Consider the following 16,060-nt stretch of genomic DNA (forward strand, 5'->3'; position numbering starts at 1 on the left):
ATTCCCGGTCGATGCATTATTTTGCTCTTGTGGCAACAATGCTGCCGCGCGGATTGCTCGCTTGAGATGGGTCAGCCTCAGGACCTTATAGCTGTATAGCTGCGGCTGCAGTTTAATCTAGAGAGTCGGGACAGCACGTGTAGCAAGACAACAGATTCTTCAGAAAGCGCAAACTGTCTATCTCTAATATGTGAGACTTACCGAGTTTCGTACGTGTAGCAAGACAATAGATCCTTCAGAAAGCGCAAACTGTCTTTCTCTAAAATATGAGACTTAGCGAGTTTCCTTCGAGGACTTCTCCGGCGTGCCTCGGTAGCGCAGTAGGCAGCGCGTAAGTCTCATAATCTTAAGGTCGTGAGTTCGATCCTCACCTGGGGCATTTAATTTTCTGTACATCATGACTGCGTTGCTGTTGCTAGGGAACGAACTTAACTGTTGTCCGTTATCCACACGGAGTCCACGCCTCAGCGTCAAAATGTTTACTTCCAATTATGACGACGTAACAACTTTGATATTTCTCCTCCGTGTTACAAACAAAATGCGATGCACACAGCAATGGACAGTCAATTTTGAACTGTGCGCCATGCCGGTCTGTAGGCGCGGATATGATCGCAAGCAGAGAACAGCACTGAGTCCAGATTCAGCACAAAATACAATAAGAGACGGAGTAAATCTCACCGCTGTAGAGCAAGTCCTGTGTGGTCTAGTGGCTAGGATACCTGGCTTTCACTCAACAGGTCCGGCTTCGATTCCCGGTACCGGAACGGAACTATTTGCGCACACAACGCTCCATGTTTGGTCTTCGAACTGTCGTTGGTCGCCCTTCTTCCTTGGCTTCAACCGAACGCAATCGGGGAAAGCAGGCACGTGATGCAGTTACTGTCAGCACCGGAATAAAGGGAGAAGAGGCACTGGTCCGCTGTTGGGCTGCTACCAGCGTCAGTGAGTAGTCGGTGCAGTCGCCAGTAGCGCCAGAAGCCTACACACACCTTCCACTTAATCACGTTGCTTGAAACCGCTCCAACCACAACAAGCGAAAGCCCGGATAGCTCAGTCGGTAGAGCATTAGGCTTTTTAACCTAAGGGTCCAGGGTTCGAGTCCCTGTCCGGCCGAAGATTTTAACGCTTCCATAATGGCTCGTCTCGTAGCGATAGTAGCCCTGTCGTAATCAGTGCACGGTTTTACGTTTCCTGTCGGCATTCTGCGCAGACGCAACCGGTTGGGTTTTTCACGATTCGAGGGGCACCTGTTGGACAAGCAGTCGTGGCCGAGTGGTTAAGGCGTCTGACTAGAAATCAGATTCCCTCTGGGAGCGTAGGTTCGAGTCCTACCGACTGCGTCGGATTTTTCTTTTCTTGTTTTGGAAGAAGAAGCAGAAAATATCGCGTTTTGGTACCTCGCCACACCTCACCTCTCACAGCCGTTTATAGTGCCTGTCCTTTAGATAAGGGCGATTTCCAAGCGTCAGCTTTCGCGTCAGCCGAGCAAAGTCGGGACAAGTCGGGACATACTACAGGATGGTGCAACGACGAAAAAAAAAAAAAAAAAACCTTAATTTAACAACAGGAGCCCACATAATGATACGGAAAAATTAGCGCCACTTGCGGTGGCCGGGAATCGTACCCGGATCAACTGCTTGGAAGGCAACTATGCTCAACAGTACAACACCACCGCACTGCCGCTGCTCGCAACGCCGCGCTGTGTCGGCTTCCCGCCCGCCCACAGCGGCCCACGGCTATAGGAGCTGCAGGCGCATTACGAGGTAGGAGGGTGCATCCACACGCATTCGGGCAGCGCCTCCAAGCACGCTACGTCTTTGGGCAAGACTCGTCGCCGCTGACGCAAGGTTACTCACACGATAGTGATGAACGGTCGTTTTAAGGCAGTGTAGTGGGGGACTTCGCGAGTTTAGCCCCTTTTTCGACGTCGCTGGGTGGCAATCCCAGTTTCCCTGCCGACAGCTGCTTGGAAAGCACGGGTAGCTTGTCGAGCATCTGTAGTTGAGTGGTTTGTGACTCAGTAGTGCAGTAGGCAGCGCCTAAGTCTCATAATCTTAAGGTATGCCGGCACGATTCCCGGTCGATGCATTATTTTGCTCTTGTGGCAACAATGCTGCCGCGCGGATTGCTCGCTTGAGATGGGTCAGCCTCAGGACCTTATAGCTGTATAGCTGCGGCTGCAGTTTAATCTAGAGAGTCGGGACAGCACGTGTAGCAAGACAACAGATTCTTCAGAAAGCGCAAACTGTCTATCTCTAATATGTGAGACTTACCGAGTTTCGTACGTGTAGCAAGACAATAGATCCTTCAGAAAGCGCAAACTGTCTTTCTCTAAAATATGAGACTTAGCGAGTTTCCTTCGAGGACTTCTCCGGCGTGCCTCGGTAGCGCAGTAGGCAGCGCGTAAGTCTCATAATCTTAAGGTCGTGAGTTCGATCCTCACCTGGGGCATTTAATTTTCTGTACATCATGACTGCGTTGCTGTTGCTAGGGAACGAACTTAACTGTTGTCCGTTATCCACACGGAGTCCACGCCTCAGCGTCAAAATGTTTACTTCCAATTATGACGACGTAACAACTTTGATATTTCTCCTCCGTGTTACAAACAAAATGCGATGCACACAGCAATGGACAGTCAATTTTGAACTGTGCGCCATGCCGGTCTGTAGGCGCGGATATGATCGCAAGCAGAGAACAGCACTGAGTCCAGATTCAGCACAAAATACAATAAGAGACGGAGTAAATCTCACCGCTGTAGAGCAAGTCCTGTGTGGTCTAGTGGCTAGGATACCTGGCTTTCACTCAACAGGTCCGGCTTCGATTCCCGGTACCGGAACGGAACTATTTGCGCACACAACGCTCCATGTTTGGTCTTCGAACTGTCGTTGGTCGCCCTTCTTCCTTGGCTTCAACCGAACGCAATCGGGGAAAGCAGGCACGTGATGCAGTTACTGTCAGCACCGGAATAAAGGGAGAAGAGGCACTGGTCCGCTGTTGGGCTGCTACCAGCGTCAGTGAGTAGTCGGTGCAGTCGCCAGTAGCGCCAGAAGCCTACACACACCTTCCACTTAATCACGTTGCTTGAAACCGCTCCAACCACAACAAGCGAAAGCCCGGATAGCTCAGTCGGTAGAGCATTAGGCTTTTAACCTAAGGGTCCAGGGTTCGAGTCCCTGTCCGGCCGAAGATTTTAACGCTTCCATAATGGCTCGTCTCGTAGCGATAGTAGCCCTGTCGTAATCAGTGCACGGTTTTACGTTTCCTGTCGGCATTCTGCGCAGACGCAACCGGTTGGGTTTTTCACGATTCGAGGGGCACCTGTTGGACAAGCAGTCGTGGCCGAGTGGTTAAGGCGTCTGACTAGAAATCAGATTCCCTCTGGGAGCGTAGGTTCGAGTCCTACCGACTGCGTCGGATTTTTCTTTTCTTGTTTTGGAAGAAGAAGCAGAAAATATCGCGTTTTGGTACCTCGCCACACCTCACCTCTCACAGCCGTTTATAGTGCCTGTCCTTTAGATAAGGGCGATTTCCAAGCGTCAGCTTTCGCGTCAGCCGAGCAAAGTCGGGACAAGTCGGGACATACTACAGGATGGTGCAACGACGAAAAAAAAAAAAAAAACCTTAATTTAACAACAGGAGCCCACATAATGATACGGAAAAATTAGCGCCACTTGCGGTGGCCGGGAATCGTACCCGGATCAACTGCTTGGAAGGCAACTATGCTCAACAGTACAACACCACCGCACTGCCGCTGCTCGCAACGCCGCGCTGTGTCGGCTTCCCGCCCGCCCACAGCGGCCCACGGCTATAGGAGCTGCAGGCGCATTACGAGGTAGGAGGGTGCATCCACACGCATTCGGGCAGCGCCTCCAAGCACGCTACGTCTTTGGGCAAGACTCGTCGCCGCTGACGCAAGGTTACTCACACGATAGTGATGAACGGTCGTTTTAAGGCAGTGTAGTGGGGGACTTCGCGAGTTTAGCCCCTTTTTCGACGTCGCTGGGTGGCAATCCCAGTTTCCCTGCCGACAGCTGCTTGGAAAGCACGGGTAGCTTGTCGAGCATCTGTAGTTGAGTGGTTTGTGACTCAGTAGTGCAGTAGGCAGCGCCTAAGTCTCATAATCTTAAGGTATGCCGGCACGATTCCCGGTCGATGCATTATTTTGCTCTTGTGGCAACAATGCTGCCGCGCGGATTGCTCGCTTGAGATGGGTCAGCCTCAGGACCTTATAGCTGTATAGCTGCGGCTGCAGTTTAATCTAGAGAGTCGGGACAGCACGTGTAGCAAGACAACAGATTCTTCAGAAAGCGCAAACTGTCTATCTCTAATATGTGAGACTTACCGAGTTTCGTACGTGTAGCAAGACAATAGATCCTTCAGAAAGCGCAAACTGTCTTTCTCTAAAATGTGAGACTTAGCGAGTTTCCTTCGAGGACGTCTCCGGCGTGCCTCGGTAGCGCAGTAGGCAGCGCGTAAGTCTCATAATCTTAAGGTCGTGAGTTCGATCCTCACCTGGGGCATTTAATTTTCTGTACATCATGACTGCGTTGCTGTTGCTAGGGAACGAACTTAACTGTTGTCCGTTATCCACACGGAGTCCACGCCTCAGCGTCAAAATGTTTACTTCCAATTATGACGACGTAACAACTTTGATATTTCTCCTCCGTGTTACAAACAAAATGCGATGCACACAGCAATGGACAGTCAATTTTGAACTGTGCGCCATGCCGGTCTGTAGGCGCGGATATGATCGCAAGCAGAGAACAGCACTGAGTCCAGATTCAGCACAAAATACAATAAGAGACGGAGTAAATCTCACCGCTGTAGAGCAAGTCCTGTGTGGTCTAGTGGCTAGGATACCTGGCTTTCACTCAACAGGTCCGGCTTCGATTCCCGGTACCGGAACGGAACTATTTGCGCACACAACGCTCCATGTTTTGGTCTTCGAACTGTCGTTGGTCGCCCTTCTTCCTTGGCTTCAACCGAACGCAATCGGGGAAAGCAGGCACGTGATGCAGTTACTGTCAGCACCGGAATAAAGGGAGAAGAGGCACTGGTCCGCTGTTGGGCTGCTACCAGCGTCAGTGAGTAGTCGGTGCAGTCGCCAGTAGCGCCAGAAGCCTACACACACCTTCCACTTAATCACGTTGCTTGAAACCGCTCCAACCACAACAAGCGAAAGCCCGGATAGTTCAGTCGGTAGAGCATTAGGCTTTTAACCTAAGGGTCCAGGGTTCGAGTCCCTGTCCGGCCGAAGATTTTAACGCTTCCATAATGGCTCGTCTCGTAGCGATAGTAGCCCTGTCGTAATCAGTGCACGGTTTTACGTTTCCTGTCGGCATTCTGCGCAGACGCAACCGGTTGGGTTTTTCACGATTCGAGGGGCACCTGTTGGACAAGCAGTCGTGGCCGAGTGGTTAAGGCGTCTGACTAGAAATCAGATTCCCTCTGGGAGCGTAGGTTCGAGTCCTACCGACTGCGTCGGATTTTTGTTTTCTTGTTTTGGAAGAAGAAGCAGAAAATATCGCGTTTTGGTACCTCGCCACACCTCACCTCTCACAGCCGTTTATAGTGCCTGTCCTTTAGATAAGGGCGATTTCCAAGCGTCAGCTTTCGCGTCAGCCGAGCAAAGTCGGGACAAGTCGGGACATACTACAGGATGGTGCAACGACGAAAAAAAAAAAAAAAAAAACCTTAATTTAACAACAGGAGCCCACATAATGATACGGAAAAATTAGCGCCACTTGCGGTGGCCGGGAATCGTACCCGGATCAACTGCTTGGAAGGCAACTATGCTCAACAGTACAACACCACCGCACTGCCGCTGCTCGCAACGCCGCGCTGTGTCGGCTTCCCGCCCGCCCACAGCGGCCCACGGCTATAGGAGCTGCAGGCGCATTACGAGGTAGGAGGGTGCATCCACACGCATTCGGGCAGCGCCTCCAAGCACGCTACGTCTTTGGGCAAGACTCGTCGCCGCTGACGCAAGGTTACTCACACGATAGTGATGAACGGTCGTTTTAAGGCAGTGTAGTGGGGGACTTCGCGAGTTTAGCCCCTTTTTCGACGTCGCTGGGTGGCAATCCCAGTTTCCCTGCCGACAGCTGCTTGGAAAGCACGGGTAGCTTGTCGAGCATCTGTAGTTGAGTGGTTTGTGACTCAGTAGTGCAGTAGGCAGCGCCTAAGTCTCATAATCTTAAGGTATGCCGGCACGATTCCCGGTCGATGCATTATTTTGCTCTTGTGGCAACAATGCTGCCGCGCGGATTGCTCGCTTGAGATGGGTCAGCCTCAGGACCTTATAGCTGTATAGCTGCGGCTGCAGTTTAATCTAGAGAGTCGGGACAGCACGTGTAGCAAGACAACAGATTCTTCAGAAAGCGCAAACTGTCTATCTCTAATATGTGAGACTTACCGAGTTTCGTACGTGTAGCAAGACAATAGATCCTTCAGAAAGCGCAAACTGTCTTTCTCTAAAATGTGAGACTTAGCGAGTTTCCTTCGAGGACGTCTCCGGCGTGCCTCGGTAGCGCAGTAGGCAGCGCGTAAGTCTCATAATCTTAAGGTCGTGAGTTCGATCCTCACCTGGGGCATTTAATTTTCTGTACATCATGACTGCGTTGCTGTTGCTAGGGAACGAACTTAACTGTTGTCCGTTATCCACACGGAGTCCACGCCTCAGCGTCAAAATGTTTACTTCCAATTATGACGACGTAACAACTTTGATATTTCTCCTCCGTCTTACAAACAAAATGCGATGCACACAGCAATGGACAGTCAATTTTGAACTGTGCGCCATGCCGGTCTGTAGGCGCGGATATGATCGCAAGCAGAGAACAGCACTGAGTCCAGATTCAGCACAAAATACAATAAGAGACGGAGTAAATCTCACCGCTGTAGAGCAAGTCCTGTGTGGTCTAGTGGCTAGGATACCTGGCTTTCACTCAACAGGTCCGGCTTCGATTCCCGGTACCGGAACGGAACTATTTGCGCACACAACGCTCCATGTTTTGGTCTTCGAACTGTCGTTGGTCGCCCTTCTTCCTTGGCTTCAACCGAACGCAATCGGGGAAAGCAGGCACGTGATGCAGTTACTGTCAGCACCGGAATAAAGGGAGAAGAGGCACTGGTCCGCTGTTGGGCTGCTACCAGCGTCAGTGAGTAGTCGGTGCAGTCGCCAGTAGCGCCAGAAGCCTACACACACCTTCCACTTAATCACGTTGCTTGAAACCGCTCCAACCACAACAAGCGAAAGCCCGGATAGCTCAGTCGGTAGAGCATTAGGCTTTTAACCTAAGGGTCCAGGGTTCGAGTCCCTGTCCGGCCGAAGATTTTAACGCTTCCATAATGGCTCGTCTCGTAGCGATAGTAGCCCTGTCGTAATCAGTGCACGGTTTTACGTTTCCTGTCGGCATTCTGCGCAGACGCAACCGGTTGGGTTTTTCACGATTCGAGGGGCACCTGTTGGACAAGCAGTCGTGGCCGAGTGGTTAAGGCGTCTGACTAGAAATCAGATTCCCTCTGGGAGCGTAGGTTCGAGTCCTACCGACTGCGTCGGATTTTTCTTTTCTTGTTTTGGAAGAAGAAGCAGAAAATATCGCGTTTTGGTACCTCGCCACACCTCACCTCTCACAGCCGTTTATAGTGCCTGTCCTTTAGATAAGGGCGATTTCCAAGCGTCAGCTTTCGCGTCAGCCGAGCAAAGTCGGGACAAGTCGGGACATACTACAGGATGGTGCAACGACGAAAAAAAAAAAAAAAAACCTTAATTTAACAACAGGAGCCCACATAATGATACGGAAAAATTAGCGCCACTTGCGGTGGCCGGGAATCGTACCCGGATCAACTGCTTGGAAGGCAACTATGCTCAACAGTACAACACCACCGCACTGCCGCTGCTCGCAACGCCGCGCTGTGTCGGCTTCCCGCCCGCCCACAGCGGCCCACGGCTATAGGAGCTGCAGGCGCATTACGAGGTAGGAGGGTGCATCCACACGCATTCGGGCAGCGCCTCCAAGCACGCTACGTCTTTGGGCAAGACTCGTCGCCGCTGACGCAAGGTTACTCACACGATAGTGATGAACGGTCGTTTTAAGGCAGTGTAGTGGGGGACTTCGCGAGTTTAGCCCCTTTTTCGACGTCGCTGGGTGGCAATCCCAGTTTCCCTGCCGACAGCTGCTTGGAAAGCACGGGTAGCTTGTCGAGCATCTGTAGTTGAGTGGTTTGTGACTCAGTAGTGCAGTAGGCAGCGCCTAAGTCTCATAATCTTAAGGTATGCCGGCACGATTCCCGGTCGATGCATTATTTTGCTCTTGTGGCAACAATGCTGCCGCGCGGATTGCTCGCTTGAGATGGGTCAGCCTCAGGACCTTATAGCTGTATAGCTGCGGCTGCAGTTTAATCTAGAGAGTCGGGACAGCACGTGTAGCAAGACAACAGATTCTTCAGAAAGCGCAAACTGTCTATCTCTAATATGTGAGACTTACCGAGTTTCGTACGTGTAGCAAGACAATAGATCCTTCAGAAAGCGCAAACTGTCTTTCTCTAAAATGTGAGACTTAGCGAGTTTCCTTCGAGGACGTCTCCGGCGTGCCTCGGTAGCGCAGTAGGCAGCGCGTAAGTCTCATAATCTTAAGGTCGTGAGTTCGATCCTCACCTGGGGCATTTAATTTTCTGTACATCATGACTGCGTTGCTGTTGCTAGGGAACGAACTTAACTGTTGTCCGTTATCCACACGGAGTCCACGCCTCAGCGTCAAAATGTTTACTTCCAATTATGACGACGTAACAACTTTGATATTTCTCCTCCGTGTTACAAACAAAATGCGATGCACACAGCAATGGACAGTCAATTTTGAACTGTGCGCCATGCCGGTCTGTAGGCGCGGATATGATCGCAAGCAGAGAACAGCACTGAGTCCAGATTCAGCACAAAATACAATAAGAGACGGAGTAAATCTCACCGCTGTAGAGCAAGTCCTGTGTGGTCTAGTGGCTAGGATACCTGGCTTTCACTCAACAGGTCCGGCTTCGATTCCCGGTACCGGAACGGAACTATTTGCGCACACAACGCTCCATGTTTTGGTCTTCGAACTGTCGTTGGTCGCCCTTCTTCCTTGGCTTCAACCGAACGCAATCGGGGAAAGCAGGCACGTGATGCAGTTACTGTCAGCACCGGAATAAAGGGAGAAGAGGCACTGGTCCGCTGTTGGGCTGCTACCAGCGTCAGTGAGTAGTCGGTGCAGTCGCCAGTAGCGCCAGAAGCCTACACACACCTTCCACTTAATCACGTTGCTTGAAACCGCTCCAACCACAACAAGCGAAAGCCCGGATAGCTCAGTCGGTAGAGCATTAGGCTTTTTAACCTAAGGGTCCAGGGTTCGAGTCCCTGTCCGGCCGAAGATTTTAACGCTTCCATAATGGCTCGTCTCGTAGCGATAGTAGCCCTGTCGTAATCAGTGCACGGTTTTACGTTTCCTGTCGGCATTCTGCGCAGACGCAACCGGTTGGGTTTTTCACGATTCGAGGGGCACCTGTTGGACAAGCAGTCGTGGCCGAGTGGTTAAGGCGTCTGACTAGAAATCAGATTCCCTCTGGGAGCGTAGGTTCGAGTCCTACCGACTGCGTCGGATTTTTCTTTTCTTGTTTTGGAAGAAGAAGCAGAAAATATCGCGTTTTGGTACCTCGCCACACCTCACCTCTCACAGCCGTTTATAGTGCCTGTCCTTTAGATAAGGGCGATTTCCAAGCGTCAGCTTTCGCGTCAGCCGAGCAAAGTCGGGACAAGTCGGGACATACTACAGGATGGTGCAACGACGAAAAAAAAAAAAAAAAACCTTAATTTAACAACAGGAGCCCACATAATGATACGGAAAAATTAGCGCCACTTGCGGTGGCCGGGAATCGTACCCGGATCAACTGCTTGGAAGGCAACTATGCTCAACAGTACAACACCACCGCACTGCCGCTGCTCGCAACGCCGCGCTGTGTCGGCTTCCCGCCCGCCCACAGCGGCCCACGGCTATAGGAGCTGCAGGCGCATTACGAGGTAGGAGGGTGCATCCACACGCATTCGGGCAGCGCCTCCAAGCACGCTACGTCTTTGGGCAAGACTCGTCGCCGCTGACGCAAGGTTACTCACACGATAGTGATGAACGGTCGTTTTAAGGCAGTGTAGTGGGGGACTTCGCGAGTTTAGCCCCTTTTTCGACGTCGCTGGGTGGCAATCCCAGTTTCCCTGCCGACAGCTGCTTGGAAAGCACGGGTAGCTTGTCGAGCATCTGTAGTTGAGTGGTTTGTGACTCAGTAGTGCAGTAGGCAGCGCCTAAGTCTCATAATCTTAAGGTATGCCGGCACGATTCCCGGTCGATGCATTATTTTGCTCTTGTGGCAACAATGCTGCCGCGCGGATTGCTCGCTTGAGATGGGTCAGCCTCAGGACCTTATAGCTGTATAGCTGCGGCTGCAGTTTAATCTAGAGAGTCGGGACAGCACGTGTAGCAAGACAACAGATTCTTCAGAAAGCGCAAACTGTCTATCTCTAATATGTGAGACTTACCGAGTTTCGTACGTGTAGCAAGACAATAGATCCTTCAGAAAGCGCAAACTGTCTTTCTCTAAAATGTGAGACTTAGCGAGTTTCCTTCGAGGACTTCTCCGGCGTGCCTCGGTAGCGCAGTAGGCAGCGCGTAAGTCTCATAATCTTAAGGTCGTGAGTTCGATCCTCACCTGGGGCATTTAATTTTCTGTACATCATGACTGCGTTGCTGTTGCTAGGGAACGAACTTAACTGTTGTCCGTTATCCACACGGAGTCCACGCCTCAGCGTCAAAATGTTTACTTCCAATTATGACGACGTAACAACTTTGATATTTCTCCTCCGTGTTACAAACAAAATGCGATGCACACAGCAATGGACAGTCAATTTTGAACTGTGCGCCATGCCGGTCTGTAGGCGCGGATATGATCGCAAGCAGAGAACAGCACTGAGTCCAGATTCAGCACAAAATACAATAAGAGACGGAGTAAATCTCACCGCTGTAGAGCAAGTCCTGTGTGGTCTAGTGGCTAGGATACCTGGCTTTCACTCAACAGGTCCGGCTTCGATTCCCGGTACCGGAACGGAACTATTTGCGCACACAACGCTCCATGTTTGGTCTTCGAACTGTCGTTGGTCGCCCTTCTTCCTTGGCTTCAACCGAACGCAATCGGGGAAAGCAGGCACGTGATGCAGTTACTGTCAGCACCGGAATAAAGGGAGAAGAGGCACTGGTCCGCTGTTGGGCTGCTACCAGCGTCAGTGAGTAGTCGGTGCAGTCGCCAGTAGCGCCAGAAGCCTACACACACCTTCCACTTAATCACGTTGCTTGAAACCGCTCCAACCACAACAAGCGAAAGCCCGGATAGCTCAGTCGGTAGAGCATTAGGCTTTTAACCTAAGGGTCCAGGGTTCGAGTCCCTGTCCGGCCGAAGATTTTAACGCTTCCATAATGGCTCGTCTCGTAGCGATAGTAGCCCTGTCGTAATCAGTGCACGGTTTTACGTTTCCTGTCGGCATTCTGCGCAGACGCAACCGGTTGGGTTTTTCACGATTCGAGGGGCACCTGTTGGACAAGCAGTCGTGGCCGAGTGGTTAAGGCGTCTGACTAGAAATCAGATTCCCTCTGGGAGCGTAGGTTCGAGTCCTACCGACTGCGTCGGATTTTTCTTTTCTTGTTTTGGAAGAAGAAGCAGAAAATATCGCGTTTTGGTACCTCGCCACACATCACCTCTCACAGCCGTTTATAGTGCCTGTCCTTTAGATAAGGGCGATTTCCAAGCGTCAGCTTTCGCGTCAGCCGAGCAAAGTCGGGACAAGTCGGGACATACTACAGGATGGTGCAACGACGAAAAAAAAAAAAAACCTTAATTTAACAACAGGAGCCCACATAATGATACGGAAAAATTAGCGCCACTTGCGGTGGCCGGGAATCGTACCCGGATCAACTGCTTGGAAGGCAACTATGCTCAACAGTACAACACCACCGCACTGCCGCTGCTCGCAACGCCGCGCTGTGTCGGCTTCCCGCCCGCCCACAGCGGCCCACGGCTATAGGAGCTGCAGGCGCATTACGAGGTAGGAGGGTGCATCCACACGCATTCGGGCAGCGCCTCCAAGCACGCTACGTCTTTGGGCAAGACTCGTCGCCGCTGACGCAAGGTTACTCACACGATAGTGATGAACGGTCGTTTTAAGGCAGTGTAGTGGGGGACTTCGCGAGTTTAGCCCCTTTTTCGACGTCGCTGGGTGGCAATCCCAGTTTCCCTGCCGACAGCTGCTTGGAAAGCACGGGTAGCTTGTCGAGCATCTGTAGTTGAGTGGTTTGTGACTCAGTAGTGCAGTAGGCAGCGCCTAAGTCTCATAATCTTAAGGTATGCCGGCACGATTCCCGGTCGATGCATTATTTTGCTCTTGTGGCAACAATGCTGCCGCGCGGATTGCTCGCTTGAGATGGGTCAGCCTCAGGACCTTATAGCTGTATAGCTGCGGCTGCAGTTTAATCTAGAGAGTCGGGACAGCACGTGTAGCAAGACAACAGATTCTTCAGAAAGCGCAAACTGTCTATCTCTAATATGTGAGACTTACCGAGTTTCGTACGTGTAGCAAGACAATAGATCCTTCAGAAAGCGCAAACTGTCTTTCTCTAAAATGTGAGACTTAGCGAGTTTCCTTCGAGGACGTCTCCGGCGTGCCTCGGTAGCGCAGTAGGCAGCGCGTAAGTCTCATAATCTTAAGGTCGTGAGTTCGATCCTCACCTGGGGCATTTAATTTTCTGTACATCATGACTGCGTTGCTGTTGCTAGGGAACGAACTTAACTGTTGTCCGTTATCCACACGGAGTCCACGCCTCAGCGTCAAAATGTTTACTTCCAATTATGACGACGTAACAACTTTGATATTTCTCCCTCGTGTTACAAACAAAATGCGATGCACACAGCAATGGACAGTCAATTTTGAACTGTGCGCCATGCCGGTCTGTAGGCGCGGATATGATCGCAAGCAGAGAACAGCACTGAGTCCAGATTCAGCACAAAATACAATAAGAGACGGAGTAAATCTCACCGCTGTAGAGCAAGTCCTGTGTGGTCTAGTGGCTAGGATACCTGGCTTTCACTCAACAGGTCCGGCTTCGATTCCCGGTACCGGAACGGAACTATTTGCGCACACAACGCTCCATGTTTTGGTCTTCGAACTGTCGTTGGTCGCCCTTCTTCCTTGGCTTCAACCGAACGCAATCGGGGAAAGCAGGCACGTGATGCAGTTACTGTCAGCACCGGAATAAAGGGAGAAGAGGCACTGGTCCGCTGTTGGGCTGCTACCAGCGTCAGTGAGTAGTCGGTGCAGTCGCCAGTAGCGCCAGAAGCCTACACACACCTTCCACTTAATCACGTTGCTTGAAACCGCTCCAACCACAACAAGCGAAAGCCCGGATAGCTCAGTCGGTAGAGCATTAGGCTTTTAACCTAAGGGTCCAGGGTTCGAGTCCCTGTCCGGGCGAAGATTTTAACGCTTCCATAATGGCTCGTCTCGTAGCGATAGTAGCCCTGTCGTAATCAGTGCACGGTTTTACGTTTCCTGTCGGCATTCTGCGCAGACGCAACCGGTTGGGTTTTTCACGATTCGAGGGGCACCTGTTGGACAAGCAGTCGTGGCCGAGTGGTTAAGGCGTCTGACTAGAAATCAGATTCCCTCTGGGAGCGTAGGTTCGAGTCCTACCGACTGCGTCGGATTTTTCTTTTCTTGTTTTGGAAGAAGAAGCAGAAAATATCGCGTTTTGGTACCTCGCCACACCTCACCTCTCACAGCCGTTTATAGTGCCTGTCCTTTAGATAAGGGCGATTTCCAAGCGTCAGCTTTCGCGTCAGCCGAGCAAAGTCGGGACAAGTCGGGACATACTACAGGATGGTGCAACGACGAAAAAAAAAAAAAAAACCTTAATTTAACAACAGGAGCCCACATAATGATACGGAAAAATTAGCGCCACTTGCGGTGGCCGGGAATCGTACCCGGATCAACTGCTTGGAAGGCAACTATGCTCAACAGTACAACACCACCGCACTGCCGCTGCTCGCAACGCCGCGCTGTGTCGGCTTCCCGCCCGCCCACAGCGCCCCACGGCTATAGGAGCTGCAGGCGCATTACGAGGTAGGAGGGTGCATCCACACGCATTCGGGCAGCGCCTCCAAGCACGCTACGTCTTTGGGCAAGACTCGTCGCCGCTGACGCAAGGTTACTCACACGATAGTGATGAACGGTCGTTTTAAGGCAGTGTAGTGGGGGACTTCGCGAGTTTAGCCCCTTTTTCGACGTCGCTGGGTGGCAATCCCAGTTTCCCTGCCGACAGCTGCTTGGAAAGCACGGGTAGCTTGTCGAGCATCTGTAGTTGAGTGGTTTGTGACTCAGTAGTGCAGTAGGCAGCGCCTAAGTCTCATAATCTTAAGGTATGCCGGCACGATTCCCGGTCGATGCATTATTTTGCTCTTGTGGCAACAATGCTGCCGCGCGGATTGCTCGCTTGAGATGGGTCAGCCTCAGGACCTTATAGCTGTATAGCTGCGGCTGCAGTTTAATCTAGAGAGTCGGGACAGCACGTGTAGCAAGACAACAGATTCTTCAGAAAGCGCAAACTGTCTATCTCTAATATGTGAGACTTACCGAGTTTCGTACGTGTAGCAAGACAATAGATCCTTCAGAAAGCGCAAACTGTCTTTCTCTAAAATGTGAGACTTAGCGAGTTTCCTTCGAGGACGTCTCCGGCGTGCCTCGGTAGCGCAGTAGGCAGCGCGTAAGTCTCATAATCTTAAGGTCGTGAGTTCGATCCTCACCTGGGGCATTTAATTTTCTGTACATCATGACTGCGTTGCTGTTGCTAGGGAACGAACTTAACTGTTGTCCGTTATCCACACGGAGTCCACGCCTCAGCGTCAAAATGTTTACTTCCAATTATGACGACGTAACAACTTTGATATTTCTCCTCCGTGTTACAAACAAAATGCGATGCACACAGCAATGGACAGTCAATTTTGAACTGTGCGCCATGCCGGTCTGTAGGCGCGGATATGATCGCAAGCAGAGAACAGCACTGAGTCCAGATTCAGCACAAAATACAATAAGAGACGGAGTAAATCTCACCGCTGTAGAGCAAGTCCTGTGTGGTCTAGTGGCTAGGATACCTGGCTTTCACTCAACAGGTCCGGCTTCGATTCCCGGTACCGGAACGGAACTATTTGCGCACACAACGCTCCATGTTTTGGTCTTCGAACTGTCGTTGGTCGCCCTTCTTCCTTGGCTTCAACCGAACGCAATCGGGGAAAGCAGGCACGTGATGCAGTTACTGTCAGCACCGGAATAAAGGGAGAAGAGGCACTGGTCCGCTGTTGGGCTGCTACCAGCGTCAGTGAGTAGTCGGTGCAGTCGCCAGTAGCGCCAGAAGCCTACACACACCTTCCACTTAATCACGTTGCTTGAAACCGCTCCAACCACAACAAGCGAAAGCCCGGATAGCTCAGTCGGTAGAGCATTAGGCTTTTAACCTAAGGGTCCAGGGTTCGAGTCCCTGTCCGGGCGAAGATTTTAACGCTTCCATAATGGCTCGTCTCGTAGCGATAGTAGCCCTGTCGTAATCAGTGCACGGTTTTACGTTTCCTGTCGGCATTCTGCGCAGACGCAACCGGTTGGGTTTTTCACGATTCGAGGGGCACCTGTTGGACAAGCAGTCGTGGCCGAGTGGTTAAGGCGTCTGACTAGAAATCAGATTCCCTCTGGGAGCGTAGGTTCGAGTCCTACCGACTGCGTCGGATTTTTCTTTTCTTGTTTTGGAAGAAGAAGCAGAAAATATCGCGTTTTGGTACCTCGCCACACCTCACCTCTCACAGCCGTTTATAGTGCCTGTCCTTTAGATAAGGGCGATTTCCAAGCGTCAGCTTTCGCGTCAGCCGAGCAAAGTCGGGACAAGTCGGGACATACTACAGGATGGTGCAACGACGAAAAAAAAAAAAAAAAACCTTAATTTAACAACAG

General features: G+C 51.4%; 22 non-coding genes across 22 annotated transcripts; all 22 read left to right on the forward strand.

Moving 5' to 3' along the window:
- Positions 1–306: 306 nt before the first annotated feature.
- Trnam-cau (transfer RNA methionine (anticodon CAU)) lies at positions 307–379 on the forward strand. The gene has a single exon. It is a non-coding gene; the product is annotated as a tRNA-Met (tRNA).
- Positions 380–1,258: 879 nt separating this feature from the next.
- Positions 1,259–1,340, forward strand: Trnas-aga (transfer RNA serine (anticodon AGA)). Its single transcript has one exon. It is a non-coding gene; the product is annotated as a tRNA-Ser (tRNA).
- A 1,038-nt stretch (positions 1,341–2,378) lies between these two features.
- Positions 2,379–2,451, forward strand: Trnam-cau (transfer RNA methionine (anticodon CAU)). The gene has a single exon. It is a non-coding gene; the product is annotated as a tRNA-Met (tRNA).
- Positions 2,452–3,111: 660 nt separating this feature from the next.
- On the forward strand, positions 3,112–3,184 carry Trnak-uuu (transfer RNA lysine (anticodon UUU)). The gene has a single exon. It is a non-coding gene; the product is annotated as a tRNA-Lys (tRNA).
- Positions 3,185–3,329: 145 nt separating this feature from the next.
- Trnas-aga (transfer RNA serine (anticodon AGA)) lies at positions 3,330–3,411 on the forward strand. The gene has a single exon. It is a non-coding gene; the product is annotated as a tRNA-Ser (tRNA).
- Positions 3,412–4,447: 1,036 nt separating this feature from the next.
- Positions 4,448–4,520, forward strand: Trnam-cau (transfer RNA methionine (anticodon CAU)). Its single transcript has one exon. It is a non-coding gene; the product is annotated as a tRNA-Met (tRNA).
- A 661-nt stretch (positions 4,521–5,181) lies between these two features.
- Positions 5,182–5,254, forward strand: Trnak-uuu (transfer RNA lysine (anticodon UUU)). Its single transcript has one exon. It is a non-coding gene; the product is annotated as a tRNA-Lys (tRNA).
- A 145-nt stretch (positions 5,255–5,399) lies between these two features.
- Trnas-aga (transfer RNA serine (anticodon AGA)) lies at positions 5,400–5,481 on the forward strand. The gene has a single exon. It is a non-coding gene; the product is annotated as a tRNA-Ser (tRNA).
- Positions 5,482–6,520: 1,039 nt separating this feature from the next.
- Trnam-cau (transfer RNA methionine (anticodon CAU)) lies at positions 6,521–6,593 on the forward strand. The gene has a single exon. It is a non-coding gene; the product is annotated as a tRNA-Met (tRNA).
- A 661-nt stretch (positions 6,594–7,254) lies between these two features.
- Trnak-uuu (transfer RNA lysine (anticodon UUU)) lies at positions 7,255–7,327 on the forward strand. Its single transcript has one exon. It is a non-coding gene; the product is annotated as a tRNA-Lys (tRNA).
- A 145-nt stretch (positions 7,328–7,472) lies between these two features.
- Trnas-aga (transfer RNA serine (anticodon AGA)) lies at positions 7,473–7,554 on the forward strand. Its single transcript has one exon. It is a non-coding gene; the product is annotated as a tRNA-Ser (tRNA).
- Positions 7,555–8,591: 1,037 nt separating this feature from the next.
- Positions 8,592–8,664, forward strand: Trnam-cau (transfer RNA methionine (anticodon CAU)). The gene has a single exon. It is a non-coding gene; the product is annotated as a tRNA-Met (tRNA).
- Positions 8,665–9,544: 880 nt separating this feature from the next.
- On the forward strand, positions 9,545–9,626 carry Trnas-aga (transfer RNA serine (anticodon AGA)). Its single transcript has one exon. It is a non-coding gene; the product is annotated as a tRNA-Ser (tRNA).
- A 1,037-nt stretch (positions 9,627–10,663) lies between these two features.
- On the forward strand, positions 10,664–10,736 carry Trnam-cau (transfer RNA methionine (anticodon CAU)). Its single transcript has one exon. It is a non-coding gene; the product is annotated as a tRNA-Met (tRNA).
- Positions 10,737–11,396: 660 nt separating this feature from the next.
- Positions 11,397–11,469, forward strand: Trnak-uuu (transfer RNA lysine (anticodon UUU)). The gene has a single exon. It is a non-coding gene; the product is annotated as a tRNA-Lys (tRNA).
- Positions 11,470–11,614: 145 nt separating this feature from the next.
- Positions 11,615–11,696, forward strand: Trnas-aga (transfer RNA serine (anticodon AGA)). The gene has a single exon. It is a non-coding gene; the product is annotated as a tRNA-Ser (tRNA).
- Positions 11,697–12,730: 1,034 nt separating this feature from the next.
- On the forward strand, positions 12,731–12,803 carry Trnam-cau (transfer RNA methionine (anticodon CAU)). The gene has a single exon. It is a non-coding gene; the product is annotated as a tRNA-Met (tRNA).
- Positions 12,804–13,464: 661 nt separating this feature from the next.
- On the forward strand, positions 13,465–13,537 carry Trnak-uuu (transfer RNA lysine (anticodon UUU)). Its single transcript has one exon. It is a non-coding gene; the product is annotated as a tRNA-Lys (tRNA).
- Positions 13,538–13,682: 145 nt separating this feature from the next.
- Positions 13,683–13,764, forward strand: Trnas-aga (transfer RNA serine (anticodon AGA)). Its single transcript has one exon. It is a non-coding gene; the product is annotated as a tRNA-Ser (tRNA).
- A 1,036-nt stretch (positions 13,765–14,800) lies between these two features.
- Trnam-cau (transfer RNA methionine (anticodon CAU)) lies at positions 14,801–14,873 on the forward strand. The gene has a single exon. It is a non-coding gene; the product is annotated as a tRNA-Met (tRNA).
- A 661-nt stretch (positions 14,874–15,534) lies between these two features.
- Trnak-uuu (transfer RNA lysine (anticodon UUU)) lies at positions 15,535–15,607 on the forward strand. Its single transcript has one exon. It is a non-coding gene; the product is annotated as a tRNA-Lys (tRNA).
- A 145-nt stretch (positions 15,608–15,752) lies between these two features.
- Trnas-aga (transfer RNA serine (anticodon AGA)) lies at positions 15,753–15,834 on the forward strand. Its single transcript has one exon. It is a non-coding gene; the product is annotated as a tRNA-Ser (tRNA).
- Positions 15,835–16,060: the final 226 nt, after the last annotated feature.

This window comes from Schistocerca gregaria, unplaced genomic scaffold, assembly GCF_023897955.1.
Source record: "Schistocerca gregaria isolate iqSchGreg1 unplaced genomic scaffold, iqSchGreg1.2 ptg000359l, whole genome shotgun sequence".
Lineage (NCBI taxonomy): Eukaryota > Metazoa > Arthropoda > Insecta > Orthoptera > Acrididae > Schistocerca > Schistocerca gregaria.